Source organism: Halichoerus grypus, chromosome 13 (assembly GCF_964656455.1).
Source record: "Halichoerus grypus chromosome 13, mHalGry1.hap1.1, whole genome shotgun sequence".
Classification (NCBI taxonomy): domain Eukaryota; kingdom Metazoa; phylum Chordata; class Mammalia; order Carnivora; family Phocidae; genus Halichoerus; species Halichoerus grypus.
This window is the reverse complement of record NC_135724.1, coordinates 73629397-73653133: the sequence shown is the minus strand read 5'-3', so window position 1 is coordinate 73653133 and position 23737 is coordinate 73629397. Positions and strand designations below refer to the sequence as shown.

The following is a 23737-nucleotide window of genomic DNA, read 5'->3' as shown; positions in this document are numbered from 1 at the left end:
TGATTTCATGCTCACAACTGTACGGATTAGGCACTGTTATTGCCCACCTTTGTCACACGAGGCCACTGAGGCTCAGGGAGGTTAAATAGCTCCTTGAAGAAGCACAGGAGTTGGGACTTGAACCCACCCCCAAAACTACCTGCTTGCTGGAGACAGCTGAGTTTAAATGGTGGAGAAAGGGAAGGGAAAGTGGCTGGTGGAGCAGAAAGGGGGACCCTTGTGCATAGCAGCACTCTGGGCCCTGGGAGTCTAAGGGAGAGCCCCAGAGGGGCTCCTTCCTCCCTCATCTTTGCTTGAATGCTCTGCACTGCAGGGGAGGACGGCTGGTTTCCTGAGCTCCTCCTCCGGGGATGGAGGCCTCAGACCCAGGGCAGCTGGTGGCCCTCACATTGTTTTGCGCCTCCCAGGTTCTCTTAATTATAACCAATTTGCCACCCTCAGCAATTCCTTGTGCTCCTTTGCTAAGTTGAGTTGGAACCATCAGCCACACTCACAGCCAAATGCTTGGCTAAAATCACTTCCCCTTCCCACGTAGGGAGCCCTAGTCTCTTACAGGATTGCCTTTCTTCTCCGTCCTGTGAGGCAGGCGAGCCTGGCCGTTTTGCATGCCGCCTTGCTTGGTTGGGATTTACCATCCAAATCTCTTAGCAAAGGGGAAGACAGAATTTGTTTAACTTTCTAAGTCTCCCTGCCTTCCCAGCCGACCATCAGGCTCAGGGAGATTGACTTCCTTCCCTGGTGCTCTTCACCATTTCTCCATTCCAGCCTCAGTTATGTGCAACCTGGGCCCAAGGCTTTGGAACTCTCTGCTCCGGAAACACACGCCGGGGTGTGTGGGGGTGACAGGCACCTGAGGCTGGAGCTGAGGAGGGTGGCAGCACAAGGGTGGGAAAAGGACATGAGCTTGATGTCATACCCTGTGTAGGTAACCTTGGCCAAGTGACCTGGCTTCACTTTGGAAGGCTCGATTCCTCATTGGAGGAACATTAAAACCATGAGCTCCAGACTCATGGGGACCTGGGTTCAGTTTGGGCTCTGCAGGCACGAGTTCCCACATCTCACGTAAGTTACTTTACTTTTCTAACCTCGGTTTACTCATCTGTAAAATAGGTATGACAGTGGTTTTTCATAGGGTTTTGTGAAGCTTTCATAAAATAATAAAGGTAAGATGTTTAGCTCTGCCACCCGCACGCTAATGATTTTTATCAGTACACTAGGGTGATGATCCTCCTACCAACAAAGGTCTGGCAAAGGAGTCGACATGTCAAGGGCCTGGCCGGTGGTCCTGACCCTGCAAATGGAAGCTAAATCACATGGTTCTCAAAGCAGATCTCACTGAGACCACCAAGAGCACTTCAGGTGCACCCTGCCTTTGGGGTTGAGAACCCCATTTATCAAACTCCAAACACACAATGCCCAAGTAAGCCAGTTTTCTCTTCAGAAAATAATTCCTGACTTGTTTTCTTGAAGGAGCTAGTTTTTCCCCAATCCATTCAGTAGGTGGCCCTATTTTATAAAAGTATCTGACCTTCACCTTCTCAGGGACTTATCCGTGGGGGTGAAAATACCCTGGCTGGCTTCATGCCTGGAGTGGATTTCCTTATCTGTTGCTTCAGGTCAGGAACAAATACTGAATTTGGATGTACTCCTATTTCCCTCCTGGCCCCAGGTGGGCAAACAGTCAGGCTGATCCCCCGGGGTCCAGCTCGCAGGGAGGAAGGCGCAGGAGGGCTGCGTGCCAGTGAGACGCCCCTCCGCACAGCCCCCAGACCCTGCATTTCGCGGCCGCGCTTTCCCGGCGGGAGCGTGCCCCGCGCAGCCTTGCTCGCCAGCGCCGCCCAGTGGTAAGACCGGAGAGCTGCCGAAGAAGGTCGGCCCTGAACCGCTGCTTCCACGCAACCCTCCTGGTCATTAACTTCGGACTCACTCTCACCGCGACACCTAGAAGATCTGCGATTTGTTAACTGTGCCAGCAGGTGAGTCCTCTGGGCCTTGACCCCACAGAACCCACAACAGGAAGATCTTTATTTAAGAGCATCCTCTTTTTTTTCCCACTTATAAAAGGAACCAATTATATCAGGCGGGAGTGAGCCCAGAGACACCTGCTGGTGCAGGGGGCCTCCCAAAGCCTTCTCCCCAGGGTCAGCAGGATGCTCGGCCCCCAAGCCAAAAGGTCCTTCTCTTTGTTAAGTACAAAATAAATATCCCCAGCCCCCCTGGGCTACTTGCAGTACAAATGTTTATGCCTTTGGAAAGAGAAAAAAGATGCTTGCAAGCTCTCCCTGAGCAGATGGGAGCCAAGGCAGTAATTAATCCTCAGCAATTCGGGTGTCTGATCTTCTGCCAAAGGGGCTGCAGCAGGTTGGGAAGGGGTGGCTGATGTGGGCTTCTGCTATAACTTTGTGTTTGATGGGCCTTTCAGGCCTTGAAATGCTCTCTGGAGAGGACTGGCTACATCTTTAAAACTCTGAATTAGGCACTAGGGACCCACCCCCAGAAAGCCCCCGGCACCTGCTCTAGGTGAAGGGTAGTGAGCATCCACAGCATTCCAACCACACTGGGTGAGACCCCTGGTGGTGGGTGTGCACACAGAGCCTGGAGGAGGGAGGCCCACCACGGGGCTAACATTTGCTGAAGTCGCCTCAGTGGTGGACATTTATTAAATGCCTAAGGATCAGGCTCCCTGCTAAACTTTACACACAGCATATTATTTCATGTGATCTTCCCAACAACCCCGTGGGGTGGGTATGGTCATATTCACATTTTACAGATGAGAAAATTGAGTCTCAGAGAAATAAAGTCTGTCAGTGACATCATTTAATCCTAACTGAATAGACTCTCTTCGTATAAAATGTGTCCTTTGCCCAAAGTCATCAAGCTTGTGTGTGGAGGCAAAGCTGGGATGGAAACCCCGGGCTTTACAACTTCGAAGTCACATCCGCCCATCCTTGTCCATTTGTGTTCGCAAACACAAATGACAATGACCACTTTTCAGACTTCCAGAAGCAGTGCCCAGCTCAAAGGAGCTAAGGAGCTAACCTGCGGCAGCTTGGGACAAAGATTATGGTCAGGGCTCCCCTTGGGTATAGACAGAAAGTGAGAGGCACAGTTGTCAGATTCCCATCATGAGAGCCTAGGGGAACTGAGAGGATCAGCCCCCTCCATCTTTCCAGTGAGGGAACTGTGGCCCACAGGGGAATTCATGCCCAAGATGACACTGTGACTTTGCCTCCACAGTCAGCATGGAGCTTCCTGGAAAAAATGGAGCCCGAGGCAAGAACCGGACTGGGAATATGGATAGAAAGCTGATCTTCCTGGTATGTTTCCTAGGCCCTCAGTCTGAAAGGAGGGCAGGGTGCAGTATCTAAGGGTGTTTCTTGCTTGTGCAAAGTCATCCATGGACTGCTTCCATCTTTAGCTCCACCATCTTGTGGATTCAGGTCACCCTTGTATGACAGACAAGTGAGGGAATGGAGTGGGGGGTAGCAGGTCTCCAGGAAATTTTATGGGTGAGGCCTAGGAGTGTACTCTTTCACTGTACTTCACTTCCTCCCACATCCCATTGGCCATATCCAGTCACATGGTCTCACCTGGATGCAAGGGCCTCTGGGAAATGTAGTCTTTCTGTGGGTGAGGGGTATGGGAAATGAAGTTGGTAGGTAAATCCATGACATTGTCTCTGACACACTATTCAAACATTCATAGTCATGGGGCGTCTGGCTGGCTCAGTTGGTAGAGCATGTGACTCTTGATCTCAAGGTCATGAGTTCAACTCCCACCTTGGGCCTGGAGCCTACTTTAAAAAAAAAGTTTATAGTTATGTCAGGGCCTGAAATATCTCCAGATCAGAGGAAAGTCCAGTGTGTGTGTTGTTCAGCACATGGGAAGAGCAACAGAGGGTGAGGCTGGAGACGTTGGCTGGCCCAGTGTGAGAAACACTAGTGAAAAGATGGAAGGGGAAGAGGGTCCTGATTTGCAGTCAAGCCCCATATGGCTCAAGTCCCTGATATCAGTCCAGCCATGGCAGGAGAAGGACAAGATTATGCCAGAGCAAGATGCAGAATCTTCCAGATGAGTGTCGACGGAAAGCCAGTATCCCTGAAAACATCAGGAGGCCAAGCCAGGAGTCCTTACTGGCTCTCCAGAAAAGAAGAGGATGTAAACTGGGAAGTGCAAATAAAGAACAGAGAAGGGAGGCAAACAGGGGCACTGGGGCATTCGAAGACACAGGGACTGGTGCCAGCCGGGCCTGCTTCACAGGTGTGCTACTTCTGCAGTCGCAGAGAGCCCTGTGTTCAGAAGGGGCCCATGCTTGACTCTGCTGTCACCATCTTGAAATTCTCTCTCTCTCTTTTTTTTCCCAGAACAATCTCAAGTTTATTTTTCCCCCATTCATTTATTTAAATTTTGATTCCAATATAGTTAACACTCAGTGTTATATTAGTTTCAGGCATACAGTATAGTGATTCAACAATTCTATACATTACTCAGTGCTTGTCCTGGTGAGCGTACTCTTACTCCCCGTCACCTATTTCACCCATCCCCCCACCCACCTCCCCTCTGGTGGCCATCAGTGTGTTCTCTATAGTTAAGGGTCTGGTTTTTGGTTTGTCTCTTTTTTATTTTGTTTGTTTTGTTTCTTAAATTCCACATATGAGTGAAATATGGTATTTGTCTTTCTATGACTGACTTATTTCACTTAGCATTATACATTCTAGATCCCCATCCATGTTGCTGCAAATGGCAAAATTTCATTCTTTTTTATGGATGAATAATATTCCATATATATATATAATATATATACACACACATAATATTCCATATATATACACACACACACACACACCACATCTTCTTTATTCATTCATCTATTGATGGACACTTCAATACACTTCAAATTACTTCCATAATTTGGCTATTGTAAATAATGCTGCAATAAACATGGGGGTGCATATATCTTTTCAAATTAGTGTTTTCATTCTTTGGGTAAATACTGAGTAGTGTAATTGCTGGATCATATGGTAATTCTATCTTTAATTTTTTGAGGAACCTCCATACTGTGTTCCACAGTGGCTGCACCAGCTTGCATTCCCACCAACAGTGCCTAAGGGTTCCTTTTTCTCTACAACCTCACCAACATTTGTTGTTTCTTGTGGTTTTGATCTTAGCCGTTGTGACAGGTGTGAGGTGATAGCTCATTGTGGTGCCATCTTGAAATTCTTAACAATTTTCAAAGAAGGAGCCCCACCTTTTCATTTTGCACTGAGCACCATAAATTATATAGCCAACCCTATGTCCAGAAATAGCAGCACTGGTTCTAGATGACTCTGCCTCCAAGGCATGGGTTGCTCTGCAGCCTGATGGGACAGCAAGGCAACAGGAACTGGATCTGAGGTAAGATAGGTGGGGGTGGTCAGCTCCAGAGTGTCTTCCTCCTTAATGTTCCCAGGGATAAACATTCAGAAGGGACTGGTTTCAGATTCCACTTGCTCAGGGAGCCAGATTGGGAGGAAACCGGTGCTTGCTGGTAAGAGATTTTTCAAAAACAGAATGATGAGCTCTGAAAAAGGTGTAATGTTGAGGCAGGCAGATGAGTAGATGAAGTCCAGGAGCCCATAAGGGAAAAATCAGATTAAAGTGAGAGGGAGGGGGAGACATGAGGTTCCTCCAAATCTTAGAAGTCTTTACTTTCATATACAGACATTCAAGGAGGCCTGTACATTCTTTTAAATGGTCCTGATGTTGGAGACATTACAAGAGCAGGAAATAAAATGGAAATGGCTATGGATGGTGGTGGTGGGGATCCTCTTGAAGTCAAAGAAGGATTCCGGCACTGCTGGCAAGCTGATGGGAGCAGCCCTCCATTGCATTAGCTAGAATAGGCCACACCTAAGGGGAGAAGGAAATTGGCACAGTGAGCTCAACCTCGTTACAAAGAAGAGGAGTGATTAGTAATAACACCTTGCTATCATTTGTTCAGCACATACTGTGCCGGGCACTGTGCCACGTACATATTGGTTATCCCTGCTGTGTAACAAATTGTCCCAGGATTTAATGGCTTAAAACAATGACAATTTCTTATCTGTCATTTCTCTGGGTCAAGATTCAGGAAGAGTTTAGCTAAGTGGTTCTGACTTAGGGTCTCCCATGAAGTTATAATCAAGGTGTCAAGTAGGGAGGCACACATCCGAAGGCTTGACTGATGGATGATCCATGTCCAAGATGGCTCACTCATGTAGCTGGCAAGTTGGTGCTGACTGCTGAGGCCTCAGTTCCTCACCACTTGAACCTCTCTATGGGGCTCCTCAACACATGGTAGCTGGCTAGTGATGCAAGAGAGAGGAAGATGGAAGTTTCCATCCTTCCAAGACGGATGATGTAGCCTCAGAAATCACACTCCATCATTTCCACAATATCCTCTTGACACAGAGGCCAGCTGTATTCAGTGTGGGAGGCAACCACATGAGGGCATAACTACCAGGAAGTGGGGATCATTAGTGGCCAGGAGGGGAGGATCATGCTGGGTACCACAGCAGGTTACTTGCTTTATCTCATTTAATCATCACAACAGAGTTCATAATAACACTTTCCCCTACTCAGAGGAAAAAAGTTTATTTAATATCAAACAACTAATAAATAACAGAGTTGGGATTTGAACCCAGCTGTCCCTTGGATATGTCTGAACTCTGTGCTGAGTAGCAGTGATGTAAGAAAGGACCAACAGAAATGTTCACAAAACCCTGTTAGACACTGGACTCCAAGTAGCAAGATGTGTTTCTCTCCTCTGGAGAGTCCTGAGGGAAAGAAGCATCTTCTCCCCAACCGCCTCCCAGGTCATGAGGAGCTTTGGTCTTGGGAGGACAAAAAGTAGGAGGCAGAGAAAGGTGCTGCCTTGCTCCAGTCCCTCTTCATTTCTCTCCAAGAGGAAGGGCTGCTTCTCCAAATTAGTCTGATTCCAGAACAGTGACTGGGTTGAGTTTACTAGTGGTCAGGGTCACTCTTAGAAGATCTTTCATACACACACACACTACTCTCTCTATCTCCACACACACACCCTCCATGCGTGTGTAAGCATGTGCACCCACATACACTGTCATACACACACGCATACCACACAGTGCATGTGTGATATACACATACATGCACATGCATGCATGCACACACACCACACACTCTCCTCCTAGGCTTTCTGCCCCTGAGTGACCAAATGATTCATTTTTTTCCCATAAATATTTATTGAGCATCTACTGTATGCCTGGCATGGTGCTGGGTACAAGGGATACAGTGGCTTTAAAAATAGACATGGTCTCTCCTAGCTAATGCAATAAGACAAGAAAAGGAAGTGGGGCGCCTGGGTGGCTCAGTTGGTTAAGTGTCTGCCTTCGGCTCAAGTCATGATCTCAGGGTCCTGGGATCAAGCCCTGCATCAGGCTCCCTGCTTCTCCCTCTCTCTCTGCCCCTCCTCCCCATTTGTGCTCTCTCTCAAATAAGTAAATAAAATCTAAAAAAAAAAAAAGGAAATAAAAAGTATTCAGAGTGGGAGGGAAGAAATAAACCGTCTTTGTTTACTGATGATATGATTATCTATGAATAAAAAAACCTCCCAGGAGTAATAATGATTATAAGAATGTTGCAGGACAAGATTAATATGCAAAAGTTAATCCTTTTCCTATATGCCAAAAATAGACAGTGGAATTTGAAATTAAAAAAATATATACCATTTATATTAGCAACCCCCAAAATGAAATACTTAGATATAAGTCTAAAAAAATATGTACAAGATCCGCATGAAGAAAATTACAAAACTCTGATGAGCAAAATCAAAGAAGAACTAAATAAATGTTCATGGACAGGAAGACTCAGTATTGTCAATATGTCAGTTCTTTCCAACTTGACCTATAGATCCAATGCAATCCCAACCAAAATCTTAGCAAGTTATTCTATGGATATGGACAAACTGACTCTTAAGTTTATACGGAGAGGCAAAAGACCCAGAATAGCCAACACAATATTGAAAAAGAAGAATAAAGTGGAGAACTGACATTATCCAATCTCAAGATTTACTATAAAACCACAGTAATCAAGACAGTGTGGCATTGGTGAAAGAGTAGACAAATAGATCAACGGAACAGAATAGAGGGCCCAGAAATAGACTCCCATAAATATAATCAACTGGTCTTTGATAAAGGAGTGAAGGCTCAATGGAGCAAAGAATCTTTTCAACAAATGATGCTGGAACAACTGGACATTCACATTTTAAGAAAATCTAGACACGGATCTTATACCCTTCACAAAAATTAAGTCAAAATGGGTCCCAGATCTAAATGTAAAATGAAAAACTATACTAAAAAAAACCTATAAAACTCCTATAACTTAGGAGAAAATCTACATGGCCTTGTGTATGGAGATGATTGTTTTTGATACAACAACAACAAAGACAGAATGAGAGAAGTCATTGATAGGCTAGGGTTCATTAAAACTAAAAACTTCTGCTCTGCAAAGACAATATCAAGGGAATGAGAAGATAAGCTACAGACTGGGGAAAATATTTGCAAAAGACACATTTGATAAAGGACTGTTATCAAAAATATACAAAGAACTCTTAAAACAACAATAAGCTTAAAAAATGGCCCAAAGAGGGCACCTGGGTGGCTCAGTTGTTAAGCGTCTGCCTTCGGCTCCGGTCATGATCCCAGAGTTCTGGGATCGAGTCCCACATTGGGCTCCCTGCTCGGCAGGAGGCCTGCTTCTCCCTCTCCCACTCCCCCTGCTTGTGTTCCTGCTCTCGCTGTCTCTCTCTCTGTCAAATAAATAAATAAAATCTTTAAAAAAAAAAATGGCCCAAAGATCTTAACATACACCTCACCAAAGAAGATATGCAAATTGCAAATGAGCATTTGAAAAAATGCTCCACATTCTATGTCCTCAGAGAAATGCAAATTAAAACAACCGTGAGATAGCACTACACACCTATTAGAATGACCCAAATCCGGAACGCTGACAACACCAAATGCTGGTGAGGATATGGAGCAATAGGAATTTTCATTCATTGCTGGTGGGAATGCAAAATGGTACAACCACTTTGGAAGACAGTTTGGTGGTTTCTTAAAAATTAAACATACTCTTACTGAATGATCTAGCAATCATTATCCTTGGTATTTACTAAAAGGAGTTGAAAACGTATGTCCACACAAACCCCTGAACATGGATATTTATAGCAGCTTTATTCATAATTGTCAAAATTTGGACACAACCAAGATATCCTTCAGTAGGTGAATGGATAGATAAACTGTGGTGTACCCAGACAGTGGAATATTATTCAGCACTAAAAAAGAAATAAGCTATCAAGCCATGAAAAGATGTGGAGGTAACTTAAATGCATATTACTAAGTGAAAGGAGCCAATTTGAAAAGGCTATATACTGTATGATTCCAACTCTATGACATTCTCAACAAGGCAAAACTATGGAGACGGCAAAAATCAGTGGTTTCCAGGAGTTTAGGGGGAAGGAGGAATGAATAGGCGGAGAAAAGAGGACAGTAAAAATACTCTGTATGATATTATGATGGTGAATACATGTCATTATACATTTGCCCAAACCCACAGAATGTACCACATCCAGAGTGAACCCTAATGTGAACTATGGACTTTGGAGAATAATGATGTGTCAATATAGGTTCATCGATTGTAACAAATGTCCCACTCTGCAGGATAGTAACTATGGGGAAGGCTATACATGTTGATGATGGGGCAGGGGGTATATGGGAAATCTCTGTACCTTCCTTTCAGTTTTGCTGTGAACCTGAAACTGCACTTGACTTTCATGAAGCCTATGATCATGCACCCTGAGTGGCCTTCCGGGTGTCCCTGCTCCTCCTATCACATCTGCTGCCCTCACTCACCCCTTCCATTCAGCGTTGGCCACAGGCATGGGGGAGGCCCCCTAGACCTAGAGCCTGAGTCTTGGACTCTGCCCAGTTTGCCAGAGGTCCACATTATGGAATTGACCATTAGCTTAGTTAACGATAACATGCATTGTAGAACCTGCCAAAGTTACAGATGCCCATCCCTTCTTGACTCTTTGAGTCACAGTGAGATGGAACTTTCCAGAAATCAGGAGACTAAGGTCAAAGGGTTTTTACCGTTCTTTCCTTCTCTGCCCAAGACTGTGCTAAGCAGCTTGTAGATATGACTCGTTTCTGCTTCCTGCCTTCTGCTGGTGGTGGGATTTCTTTACCCAGGCAATGCAGGACTCTACAGTGGTGAAACTCAGCATCGCCTAGCTCTGTGGGCACAGCTCGTGGTGACTTCAAAGGACAGAGGGGACGTCTTCATGACCCCTCCTCAGACAGAAAGAGTGGGCTCAGCAGAACCCTCTGACTCACTTGAGGCAGGTCACAACTTTCTTAGCTCATGTGGGACCCCCAGAGGTGAGTCTCCCTTTGCTCTCTCATCAGAACAGCGCACAGCAAGCCACAGATGCTGGGGCAGGAGGAGGAAGTTCCCACAGGAATTCAGCCCTGGTTGCAATATGTTTTATCATCTGGAAGGCCACATAAACCCTTGTGTGGCTTTCTCAGGATCAGTGGTCACAGTTGTTTAATCCCAAAGAAGGCTTGTCACCCGGTGACATCAAAGTGCAATGCAGGCTTTTCTGAGAGTGTCCCAGAACCAAGTTCCTATTGATTTCCTTTTTGTCAAGGTCTTTGTGCATTTCACTAACTGGGGACCTCCCTGGAAGCGGGATTTGAGCATTCCTGGAGCTCCTAGCCAGACACCAGCTCTGAGAACTACAATCCCATGATGACTTCAGCCACAGGACTATGGGCAGCAGGAGCACCCAGCAGAAGCAGAAAGCAAGGTTGGTGGACGATGCCAGGTGGAGTGTGCATTTGGTGGGTGCGTCTGTAAGTGCTTGTGAGAGAGCCTTGGGATCCTCAGATAGCACACTGGGACCACCCCATCTATAGACCAGACCTACCTAAGTTACCTCTGGTTCCAGGTATAAATGCCAGGGCCAAGTAATTTAAAATAACAATCCAGAAATTCTGCCCATCCGTCCCGGGGCAGGCACCCCTGCAGCATCCTGGGCAAGTGGCCCTCTAGCTCTGCTTGCACCTTCCTGCGGGAGGAAGCTCATACCCCTCCAGGCAGCTGGGCCTGCATTCGACAGGTGGAACTCATGTCTGTCCAGCCCTTGGACTCCTGTTCGCCCAGAAATAGGGGCCTTGTCCTGACCAGTCTCCCAATCCCCTCTATTACCTTTTATCCCTCTGCCACCAATGAAGTGAAGCTGTAATCATCCCTTGCTGGGTGGCCATAACAGCATCCTCAGTGGTCTTCCTCCTCCCACCTATTCTCCACCCTCCCCCACAGGGGGGTCCTTCCTGAACATAGGGCTGACCAGCTCTTTCCTGCCTAAAGCCTTCCATGGCTTCCCAGTGCTCCCGGATAGCAGGGCTTCCAGGGCTTTCATGAACTGGCCTCAACTGGCCTCTCCAACCTCAGTAATAATAATAATAATAATGATATGATGATGATGATGATGATGATTGTCAACACTTACTCAGCACCTATCAAGTTCCAGGCACTGTTAAATGTCCTGAAAGCACCGACTCACTTCATCTTCTCAATAGCTACAAGTCTGGGGTCTCCAGCATCCCTAGCTTATGCCCAGCTTCAATCCTTGTACAGCCCACACTCTTTCTCCTCTGGCCCTCAGACACACTCTTCCCTCTGACCTGACCACACCTCTACCTCCTCTTTGGCAGGCTAAGACCATCCCTCCCTCAGTCCCCCATAAGGCCATCCCTGGGCATCTGTCTATCCCCATTGGAGCCCCAGGACCAGCTACAAAATCTGCAGGGCTCAGTAGGACATTAAAATAAGGGGCCCTTATTCAAAAATCATGAAGAATTTCAAAACAGTGACAGCAGAACATTAAACCAAGTGCAGGGCCCTTCTGAGCTCGGGGTCCTGTGTGACTATGCAGGTCACACACCCATGACATCTGCCCAAGGGTCCCTGCCACAATTTGGTAATAGCCTTGCATTAAGTCCTGTGCAGTTAGCCCTTTTAGAGTCTGGCCCCGACTGATACCAGTGTCCTATCTATGCTGCCAAGGTCTCCTGGCTGAGCCACTAGATGGAGAGCGTTGCTGGCTTGACTCCCCAGGAGAGCAGGGTCCCTGGATTCCCATGCCTGTCCCAGTGCTAGCTACACATTAGAGGCCCCCTGGTACTGGTTGGGGGCACGAATGAGTCCACACAGAGACCTCAGGAATCATAAGCAGGCCCACCCTGGGTCCTTGCACAGGGCATGGTGTGTAATGCCTGTGGTGGGGGCCAGCCCTCCTGAGACGCCCCACTACTCTGCACCCTGGACTCCTTAAGCCAATGGGGGAGACTCAAGGTGGGTTTTAGGGCGGACTGGCTGAGCTGGGGGAGGAGAAGGAGTTGTCTGGCAAGTATGGACAGGAACAGGCCAGAAGAGGAGGCCCTTCCCAGAGGAGAGGTGGTGAGAAGTGAGGGAGAAGGAGTGGACATAGGGATGTGCAGAAATCTCAGAGGTCCGGGCAGCAGGAGCTTGAGAAACACACATGCATGTGACAGGCACATCCCATTATCCAAGGAGAACCTTCTGAGGATATCTGGGACCCCAGAGAGTATTTTGCTAAGTCCAGAAGGGAGGACATGAGATTGGCTACAAGAACCCACCCCGACCCTGTGGATGTGTCCCTAGATGTGGCCTCCTCAGGGTTGTGTCCCCTTAGCTATATTCCTGTGGCTGTGTCATAGAACTGTGACTGTGTGACAGACACCCTTCTGGAAATAGAGAAGCCAGGACACAAACATACAGTGCCCGTACCCCACCCAAGTGGGCACAGAATCCAGTGTGACTATGTGGCCAGAGGTTCATTAGTAGCCCAGTCACCATGTCAAGGCTCTGGGCCCTCAGGAGGGTGGAAATTGAAACTTGGGCACCAGCCCAGCCCAGTAGAGAGGACCTGTGACAGGGGCAATCAGGGAGGCAGCCATGGGAGCCAAAATATAGTCAGGCCCAAGGCCAAGGTGACATTGAACCTGCACCTCCCTCCTGGACCTCTCCTTGCCATAGGCAGGTGTTTGCCCACAGGCCCTGGACAGGCCATCCCTGCACAGCCTGAACCTTCACCATGACTGAGAAATACTCCTGCAATCTCTGTAACAACCCTTGACCTTCTCTTCATTGCTTGGACTGGCTCAGGGTTTCTCCACATTCAACCTAATTGACCTTTATACAACTCCCTACCCAACAGCCGCAGAACGCACATCTCTGCAAGTGCACATGGAACATTTACCAAGACAGACCATATTCTGGGCCATGAAACAAATCTCAGTGAATTAAAAAAAGAAAAAACTGAAGAGAACTTCCACCTTAAGAAACTAGAGGAAGAAGGAGGAGGAGGAGGAAGAGGAGGAGATTAGTGAGATTAGTGAGACCCAAAGTAAGTAGAAAAAAGGCATAAAAATCAAAGTGGAAATCAAATAAATGGAAAACAGAAAAACAGTAGAGAAAATCACTGAACCAAATCTGGTTCTTGGAGAATTAGAATAAATTGATTAGCCTCTAGCCAGATTGACCAGTAAAAAAAAAAAAGAAAGACACACTAGAGAAGTGACATCACTATAGATTTTGCAGATATTTAAAAGACAAAAAGGGAGTATTTTGAACAACTTTATGCCAACTGACTTGGCAATTTAGATGAAATGGACAAGTTCCTTGAAAGACATGATTTACCAAAGTTGATTCAAGAACTGAGAGTAACCAGAATACCTCTCTATCTGTTAAAGACTTGGAATATGTAGTTAAAAGTCTTCCTACAAACAAAACTTTAAGTCTAAATGGCTTCTGGGCCTGGGATTCTACCAAATATTTAAGGAAAAAATAATACCAATTCTATACAAACTCCCAGAAAATTGAGTAGGAAGACATATTTCCCAATTCATTCTGAGGCCATTATTTCCCTGATACCAAACTGGACAAGGGTATTATAAGAATAGAAAAATTGTAGTCCAATATCACTCATGAACAGCAAAACAAAAGCACTTAACACAGTTTTGGCAAGTTGAATCCACTAATATGTAGCAAATTCTCTCAGTTCTTGTTTTTCTGGGAATGTCTTTATTCTACCTTCAGTTTTGAAAGATAGTTTTTGCTGGATATAAGATTCTTGGTTGACTTATTTTTCCTTTCATTGCTTTGCCTTCAAGTATTGTTGTGGTTTTTTTTTTTGAAGATTTATTTATTTATTTTAGAGACAGAGAGAGGGAGAAAGAGAATGGGGGAGAGGCAGAGGGAGAGGGAGAGAGAGAATCCCAAGCAGACTCCCCACCAAGCCTGGAACCTGATGCTGGGCTCAATTCCAGGACCCCAGGGTCATGACCCAAGCCGAAATCAAGAGTCAGACGTTCAACTGACTGAGCCACCAAGGCACTCCTCTAGCATTGTTTCTGATGAGAAGTCAGCTGCTAATCTTATTGAGGCTCTCTTGTAGATGATGACTCATTTTTCTTTCTGCTGTCAAGAATTTCTTTGTCTTTGAACATTTTTACTCTGATGTGTTTGGTGTGGATCTATTCACATTTTTCCTGCTTGGAGTCCATTAAGCTTTTTGGATGTGTGAATTAATGTTTTCATCAAATCTGGGGATGTTTTCAGCCATTATTTCTCTAAATAGTTTTTCTTCTCCTTTACCTGTCTCCTCTCCTCTGGGGCTCCCATTATGCACCTTTCTGCATTCTTTTCTCTCTGTGTTCGTCAGATTGCATAATCTCCATCTGTCTATCCAAAAGTTTGCCGATTCTTTCTGAGTTGAGGTGGGTAGGGGAGGGAGGGAATGAGCCATTGCTCAAATGCTACAGACTCTTGCTCTTCTGAGATTTAGTAGATTTTCTTGAATAAATGTTTCTTTGTTTGCTATATGCCCTTAGGGGCATTTTCAGAGATTTTAAATGGTTGGTTTTTTTCAAATAAATTTTACCAATTATGGTTGTTTCTCTGGAGAGAGGGGCCACAGAGCTCCTCACACCACTATTCCAGAAGCCATCTCTGAATATATAATCAATATATATAATCTATAAAAAGAGTAATACATCACAACCACGTGGATTTCTCTGAAGAATGCAAAGTTGCTTTAACATTGGAAAATCAGTCAGTGTAATTTATCATATTAACAGACTTAAAAATAAACACTATAATATCATTTCAATAAATGCTGAAAAACATTTATTCCTGATAAAAACTTTAAGCAAACCAGGAATAGAAGTGAACATTCTTACCTAATAAAAGATACCTACAAAAACCAAAACCAAAACAAACAAAAAACACACAGCCAGCATCATCTTTAATGGGAAAACACCGAACACTTTCTCCTTAAGATCATGAACAAGACAGGCCCATCTACTCTCATCTTCTATTCAGCACTGTACTGGAGGTTCTAACCAATATAATCAGGCAGGAAAAAGAAATAAAAGGCATCCGTATTTGAGAGAAAGAAGAAAAACTGCTTTTATTTACAAATAACGTGTATATTTATGTTGAAGATCTGATGAAATTTACAAAAAAGCTACTGGAACTAGTGAATATTATAAGGATGCAAGATACAAAATCAACATATAAAAAATAATAGTATTACTAGCAACAAACAATTGGAAATTTAAAATTTTTAAATACTATTGAGGCACCTGGGTGCCTCAGTCAGTTAAGCGTCCACTCTTGGTTTTGGCTCAGGTCGTGATCTCAGCGTCATGAGATTGAATGCCGTCATGTCAGGCTCCACGCTCCACAGGGAATCTACTTGAGATTCTCTCCCTCACCTTCTGCCTCTCCCCCCACTCGAGTTCATGTGCTCTCTCTCTTTCTAAAATAAATAAATAAAATCTTTTAAAAATATTTTAAATACTATTTACAATAGCATAAAATATGAAATATTTAGGGATAAAAAAATCAAAATGTTAAACATTGTACAGAATATTCTTGTGAAAAATTTTAAAAGTCTAAATAAGTGGAGAGGTATACCATGTCCATGGGTTGAAAGACTCCATATTGTCAAGATGTCAGTTCCCCCTAAATCAGTCTATATATTTCAATATAAACCTAGTCAAAATCCCAACATGCTTTTTTGTAGAGATCAACAAGCTGATTCTAAAATTTACATGGAGGGGCGCCTGGGTGGCTCAGTTGGTTAAGTAACTGCCTTCAGCTCAGGTCATGATCCCGGGGTCCTGGGATCGAGCCCTGCATCGGGCTCCCTGCTCAGCCGGGAGCCTGCTTCTCCCTCTGCCTCTGCCTGCCACTCCCCCTGCTTGTGCTCTCTTGCTCTGTCAAGTAAATAAATAAAGTCTTAAAAAAATAAAATAAAATAAAATAAAATTTATATGGAAATGCAAATGCCTTAGAATAGTCAAAATAACTTTTTTTTTTTAAAAAAAGAACAAAGTTGGAGGACTCAAATCCCTGGTCTTAAGACTTATTTTAAAGCTATAGCAATTAAGACAGTGTAGCATTGGTATAAAAATAGACAAGCAGCTTAATGGAACAGAACAAAGAGTCCAGAAAAAAGACCCATATATGCATATGGTCAACTGATTTTTTAAAAGGTACAAAGGCATTTTTGTAGAGAAAGGGTAATACTTTCAACAAATGGTGCTGAAACAATTATAGTATGCTGAATGGTACCCCTTTTCTGAAGATATGTCCGCATCCTAATTCCTGGAACCTGTGAATATTAACTTATTTGGGGGGAAAAATGGTCTTTGCAGATGAAATTAAGCTAAGGGTCTTGAAATGAGAAGATTATCCTGGATTATCTGCATGGGTCCTACATCTGATGACAAGTATTTTTTTTTTTAAGATTTTATTTATTTATTTGAGAGAGAGAGCAAGAGAGAGTGGGGTGAAGAGCAGAGGGAGAAGCAGACTCCCCGCTGAGCAGGGAGCCCAATGCGAGACTTGATCCTGGGACTCCAGGATCATGACCCAAGCCGAAGGCAGATGCTTAACCAACTGAGCCATCCAGGCGCCCCTGATGACAAGTATTTTTATAAGGGACACACAGAGGACAGGCACACCAGGGGAAGATGGTGTGAACTCAGAGGCACAGTTGGGAGTGATGTGGCCACAAGCCAATGAATGCCGAGCAGCCACCAGCAGCTAGAAGACATGATGAATGGATTTTCCTATAGAGTTCCCAGAAGAAGCATGGCTCTGGCACCACCTTGATTTCAGACTTCTAACCTTCAGAACTGTTACACAATAAATTTCTACTGTTTTAAGCCACCAAGTATGTGGTAATTTGTCTTGGCATCCTTGGGAAATGAATACAGACATCCATATGCAATTTTTAAAAAAAGAATTTTGATCCACACCATGCACTATCTATGAAAATTAACTCAAACATAGATCATAAACCTAGATGTAAAACCTAAAACTATAAAACTTCTAGAAGAAAACATCGGAGAAAAAAATCTTTGCAACTTTGGGTTAGGCAAAGATTTTTGAGATATGACACCAAAAACACAATCCACAAATCAAATATCAATAAACTGAACTTCACCAACATTGGGAACATCTGCTTCTTGAAAGACAATGTTGAGAGAATGAAAAGACAAGTCACAGAATAAAAGAAAATATTTGAAAATCACAGATCTTATAAAAGACTTGTATCCAGAATATATAAAGAACTCTCAAAACACAACAACACAGAAATAAACAACTCAGTTAAAAAGTGTGTGTGTGTCGGGGGGGACAAAAAAATGTGAACAAATGTTTTACAAATAAAAAAACAAAAAAAACCCCATCCATTTATTAATGGCAAGTAAGCACATGAAAAGGACCTCAATATCATCAGTCATTAGGAAAATGCAAATTAAAACCACATGAGGCCACTACACACAGAATGAGCTAAAAAAATTTTTAACTTTTATTTAAAGATATTTATTTATTTATTTATTTATTTTTAAAGATTTTTTATTTATTTGACAGGGAGACACAGCGAGAGAGGGAACACAAGCAGGGGGAGTGGGAGAGGGAGAAGCAGGCTCTCTGCCAAGCAGGGAGCCTGATGCGGGGCTCGATCCCAGGACCCTGGGATCATGACCTGAGCCGAAGGCAGACGCTTAACGACTGAGCCACCCAGGCGCCCCTAAAGATATTTATTTATTTATTTATTTACTTACTTATTTATTTTTAAAGATTTTATTTATTTATTAGAGTGAGAGAGAGCACAAGTGGGGGGGCAAAGGGAAGGGCCGAGGGAGAAGCAAGCTCCCCACTGAGCAGGGAGCCCGATGCAGGGCTCGATCCCAGGGCCCTGAGATCATGACCTGAGCAGAAGGCAGATACTCAACCGACCGAGCCACCCAGGCACCCCTAAAGACTTTTTATTTTTATTTTTTATTTATTTATTTTAAGATTTTATTTATTTGACAGAGAGAGACACAGTGAGAGAGGGAACACAAGCAGGGGGAGTGGGAGAGGGAGAAGCAGGCTTCCCACGGAGCAGGGAGCCCAATGCGGGACTCGATCCCAGCACCCTGGGATCATGACCTGAGCTGAAGGCAGACGCTTAACCGACTGAGCCACCGAAGCACCCAAGATTTTTTATTTTTATTTTTAAAGAATCTCTACACCCAACATGGGGCTTGAACCCACAACCTCAAGATCAAGAGTCACATGCTCCACCAACTGAGCCAGCCAGGCACCCCTAGAATGGCTAAAATTAATGACTGACAATACCAGCAGTTGGTGAGGATGAGGAGCAACCGTAGCTCTCGTGTAGACTGTTTTATAACCGCTCTGGAAAACAGTTCGGCAGTTTCTTTACAAGTTCACATACTCCTCTATGACCCAGCAATTCCACTCCTGGGTCTCTCTGCCCAAGGGAACTGAAAAGTCATGTCCACACAAACACTTGTATGCAAATGATCAGAGCAGGTTTATTCATGAGAGCCTCACACTGGAAACCCCCATCTGTATCATCAACAGGTGAATGGATAAGCAAGCTGTGGAATAGCTTTAGCAACAAGAGGGAATGAACTCTTGATGGACATTTCAATGGAGGAACCCTATAATAATTGTGTAGAGTGAAAGACGCTGGACCAAAAAAAAAAAAAAAGAGTACAAACAGTATGATTCCATTTATACAAAATCCTAGAAAATGCAAAATAATCTATAGTGACAGAAAGCAGATCAGTGGTTGCCTGGGGTTCGGGGAAGGGTGGGGGAAGGAAGGGAATACAAAGAGCACTAGGAAGCTTTGTGGGGCACGGGGGGCAGGTGGGGGGTGGATAGGTTCATTATCTTGATTGTGAGGAAGGTTTTCCAGATTTAGACATATGTCACATCTGATCAAATTGTACGCTCTAAGTGTGTACAGTTTATTGTAGTCAATTTTACCCTCATTAACACTGCTTAAAATAATGTCATATGATATATGATATAATACAATTTTTTAAATAAAGCGGCTTCTGTGCTGAGGGTTGGAGGCCTTCTCTTCTCTCTTAAAAGGGGCATCAGGAGGTAAAGTCAGGTCATCTGACCCAAAGCCTGTGCCCTTCACTGTCTCCTGCCTCTTGATATTCACCAAGGATGGTCTTTTTGGGGGCCAAAATGGAATCCAGATTCCTCTGAATAGCACAGCACCCGGAGCACATGAGCCCATATGAAGCATTTATGATATTTCACTTTCATCTGTGATGATGATGATGATGGTGACGATCATGATTTTGCTTTTCTTGTCCCATGTTCCTCAGTCCCTGTAAGCCCCCTTGAAAATAGCTCCTAGCTCCCGGAACAGTATTTCTACCTCAGGGCCTTTGCACAGAGTGTCTCCTCACCCAGTGGCAGCAGTCTCTTCCCTCTCCACCAGTTAATTCCCCTTATCCTTCAGCTGTCAACTTACAAAGATTTTCCTCTGACCTGCACCCCCACCCCTAAGCCCTGCCATCTAAATTAGGTCTTTATTACTTGCTACACATACCCTGCCTCGCTCCCTGCCATTCTTTCCTTATCGTGACGTACAGTTAGGGTTATCTGACTATGCGTTTGCCTCTGGTCTGTGTTCTGGGCTGGTCGTGCCTGCTCCTGCATGGCCGACACCAAACCTGAGCTTGGGCTCCGAGTGGGCACTCAGCAAACGTGTGTGGGGCGAGTGAGGACATTCCCCACACAGCGCCCGGTATGCCCGGGGCCACAGAGCCCGCATTGACTCTCCCGGGGATTCAGTCCGCCACGTTCCACCCAGCAGGCAAATATCAGAGCTGACATTAATTCAGACCCCACATACATGATTCTTACTGAGTAAGACATCAAGACAATCTCGCCCTTTGTCAGAACTGTGGGAGTTTCGCGGACGTGTAGAGAGAAGCCAGTCTAAAATCAGTCGCTTTTTGAAACCATCAGCTCAAGAAATTAAGGATTCTGTCAGCGTGCCCTGAATTTCTGGGCCCAGCAATTAATTCCTTCGAGATTAAAGGATTGTTGTGTTGCTGATACATTATTATGCGGAGTGGGCTTGCTGTGAATTTTAAAACTTTAACCAGAATCCTCATTAACTGGGACCTTTTATCTGTGTGCAACTTCTAGAAGAGGCCAGTGGCCAGAAAGTGAACTGACACATCCAAAAAAAAAAAAAAAAACCAAACCATTCCACGGGGTGTCCCGATGCACATTCAGTCTGGGCAGCTGTCTTCCCTCCTAATGGTAACAGGGCCATTTACTCTTAACGCTCCGGGCACAGTTGTACATCATCCCACTGAATCCTCGCCCGCCCTATCAGGAGGCCAGGTTAATACAATCTCCAGTTTATAGGTAAGGCGACTACAGCTGATGAAGGTGGGTCGGATGCCCCGCTCAGGCCCGTGAGGGGCCCAGGTCTGTTTGACCTCCAGGCCCCATGCTCAGCCCCATCTTCCACTGCATCCCCTTCTCCCTAGACGCTGAAGATCACCGTGCAGAAGGATGACCCCAAGGCCTTTTGAGTATACCATCCTTCCAAGAACCACTCCATCTCACTTGTGTGCTGGGAGGAAGGCTCTGCTGGGCACTGGGAGCTGGACGTCAGAGGAAGCAATGCAAGCCTGGCCATGTGTGAGGCTGAGAGTGACCCAGGGGCCAGGGGCTCCATCCTATGTCTGGGAATTTGGGGGTTCTCTCAGGCAGAGTTCAGCCTGCCTGCATTTATGGCAGAACTTGAACTCAGAGGCAACCCCGAAGGGAAGATTTCTAGGACCCCTCTCAGATGCTGGCTGAGACACTCCAAATTAGACTGGGTCCCCCTAGCATTTTAGCCACTCCCCCTTATTAGTTTCCACAGATTTATACACGTAGGCTTCACGAGCACACAGCCATGTTCTCACCCCACCCCACCCCTGCTCCAGCCCCATGTGGCTTCCCAGAACCCTAGGACCTCCTTTTTTTTTTTTTTTTAAAGATTTTATTTATTTATTTGAGAGAGTGAGAGATTGAGAATGAGTGCGGGGAGAGGCAGAGGGAGAAGCAGACTCCCCGCCGAGGAGGGAGCCCGATGTGGGGCTTGATCCCAGGACCCTGAGATCAGGACCTGAGCTGAAGGCAGATGCTTAGCCGACTGAGCCACCCAGGCGCCCCCCAGGACCTCCTTTTAGAAACTTTCGAAGCTCAAAAGGAAACAGGTCAGGAGCTCCAGCATCCCTAAGAAAATGCCCCCTTCCAGCTCCCCATACGAGAGTTAGGGGTGCAGGCGGCCCCAAGAGCAAACACTGTCGAGGAAGCAAGCTTCTTCCAGAACCAGAGTACCCACTTGTCCCTCAGCCATATAAGCAGAGGGGCTGCTCGGCGCCTCCACCCAAGGTGGCTAGGAGCCCGCCACAGCACAAAGCACTAATATTTTTCTCATTAAAAAAGAAAAACCAAAAGCCGAAAGGAAATGCTGACACATGCTACAACATGGGTGAACCTTGAGGACATTCTAAGTGAAGTTAGTCACAAAAGGATTGTATGTTTGGGGCCCCTGGGTGGCTCAGTCGTTAAGCGTCTGCCTTCGGCTCAGGTCATGATCCCAGGGTCCTGGGATCGAGCCCCGCATCGGGCTCCCTGCTCGGAGGGAAGCCTGCTTCTCCCTGCTTGTGTTCCCTCTCTCGCTGTGTCTCTCTCTGTCAAATAAATAAATAAAATCTTTAAAAAAAAAAAAGGATTGTATGTTTACTGTATACTCAATGTTTCCACTGATACCTAGAATGGTCAAGTCCATAGACAGAAAGAAGAATGATGGGGGCCGGGGGCTGGGGGGTGGCGAGGGGGAATGAGGAGTTAGCGTTTAATGGTGACACAGTTTCAATCTTGCAAGACGAAAAGACTTCTAGAGACACATGGCATGGCAGCACAACAGTGGGAGCATAGTTAAAGCCCCTGAACCACTTGCAAATGGTTACAATGGTAAATTTTATATTCTGTGTATTTACCCCAATTTTTGTTAAAGAATAATAAAAAAAAATCTCAAGATTTTTTTTCCCTTCATCAAGCATCTTGCTATTCGTGTTATCCCATTGAATCCTGGAAGCAACCTCTGGAGGTAAATTCTACTATTGTCCTTATTTTACAGGCGAGAAAACCAAGACTGGGGAGGTGCCGCGAGTGGCCTGAGGTGAACCAGCAAGTAAGTGGCAGGGCCCAGGGCCCGACTACAAGGCCTGCTGTCTCCCCACCCGGGGCCCTGGCCACAAAGGGAGCCACCCCCTCCCTGACCACGTTCCACAGTTCTGCTCACATTCCCCTGCCAGGGGACAGCAAACAGGATCCAGATGGCAGATCCCCCGCTGACCGGGATGGGGCCGAACTTGAAACCCCTCTGCCAGGGTTTCCAAATGCATCCCAGACCTCTGTCCTGGAAGTGTCTGGTGCCCTCCTGCTGGGGTGGTGGGGAGCAGAGAGGCAGCCAAGCCTGGCCGCAGGCCTTGTCGGTGACTGTTGGGGGCTGGGGGGTTGGCACTGGCCCTCAGGTATTCCCACAGGCCCTGGAATGCCTGGTTCCCCCCGACAGTGAGACTCCTCTTATTCCCACTGGCATCAGCGCCCTGGGGCGGCCAGGACAAAGTACCACAAATTGGGCGTTTAAACAACGTAATTCATTGTGTCACAAGTCTGGAGGCTGGAAGACTGAAACTGAGGTGTCAGCAGGGTTGGTTCCTTCTGAGGGCCGTGGGGGAGAATCGGTTCCATGCTGTCTCCTGGCGTCGGGTGGCCTCAGGCGTTCCCCGGCCCGAAGATGGCCTCCCTGTGTCTTCACGTCATCTCCCCGCCATGCATGCCTGTCTGTGTCCAAACTCCCCCTTTGATAAGGATATGGTCATGTTGGATTAAGGCCACCCTAGTGACCTCATCTTAACTTGGTCTTCTGCAAAGACTACTTCTACATCAGGTCCCATCCACAGGTTCCGTGGAATTGGACTACAACATCTTTTGGGGGGACACAATTCAACCCATAACTCCGTCCACGACGCCATTACTCCACTCAGAGCCCAGGAGGCCAGAGGGGAAGGTTCTGAGGCTCGGGGAAAACTGGCAAAGCCAAATACTATTTCACATACTCTCTAAGGTTTCAGGACTTTATAACCATCGTGGTCACACACTGAATGCTTGTGGTGTGGCAGGCACCAGGCCTACGCACTCCCGGAGCCTCAGCGGCTGGGCGGCTGTCACCAACTACCTCATTTTACAG

The 23737-nt window shown here is 45.8% G+C and overlaps 1 long non-coding RNA gene across 1 annotated transcript; it reads left to right on the top strand.

Moving 5' to 3' along the window:
* The first annotated feature begins 1699 nt into the window (after positions 1–1699).
* On the top strand, positions 1700–23737 carry LOC144379799 (uncharacterized). Its single transcript, XR_013443184.1, has 5 exons — positions 1700–1976; positions 3238–3317; positions 10703–10861; positions 22622–22675; positions 23615–23737. It is a non-coding gene; the product is annotated as an uncharacterized LOC144379799 (long non-coding RNA).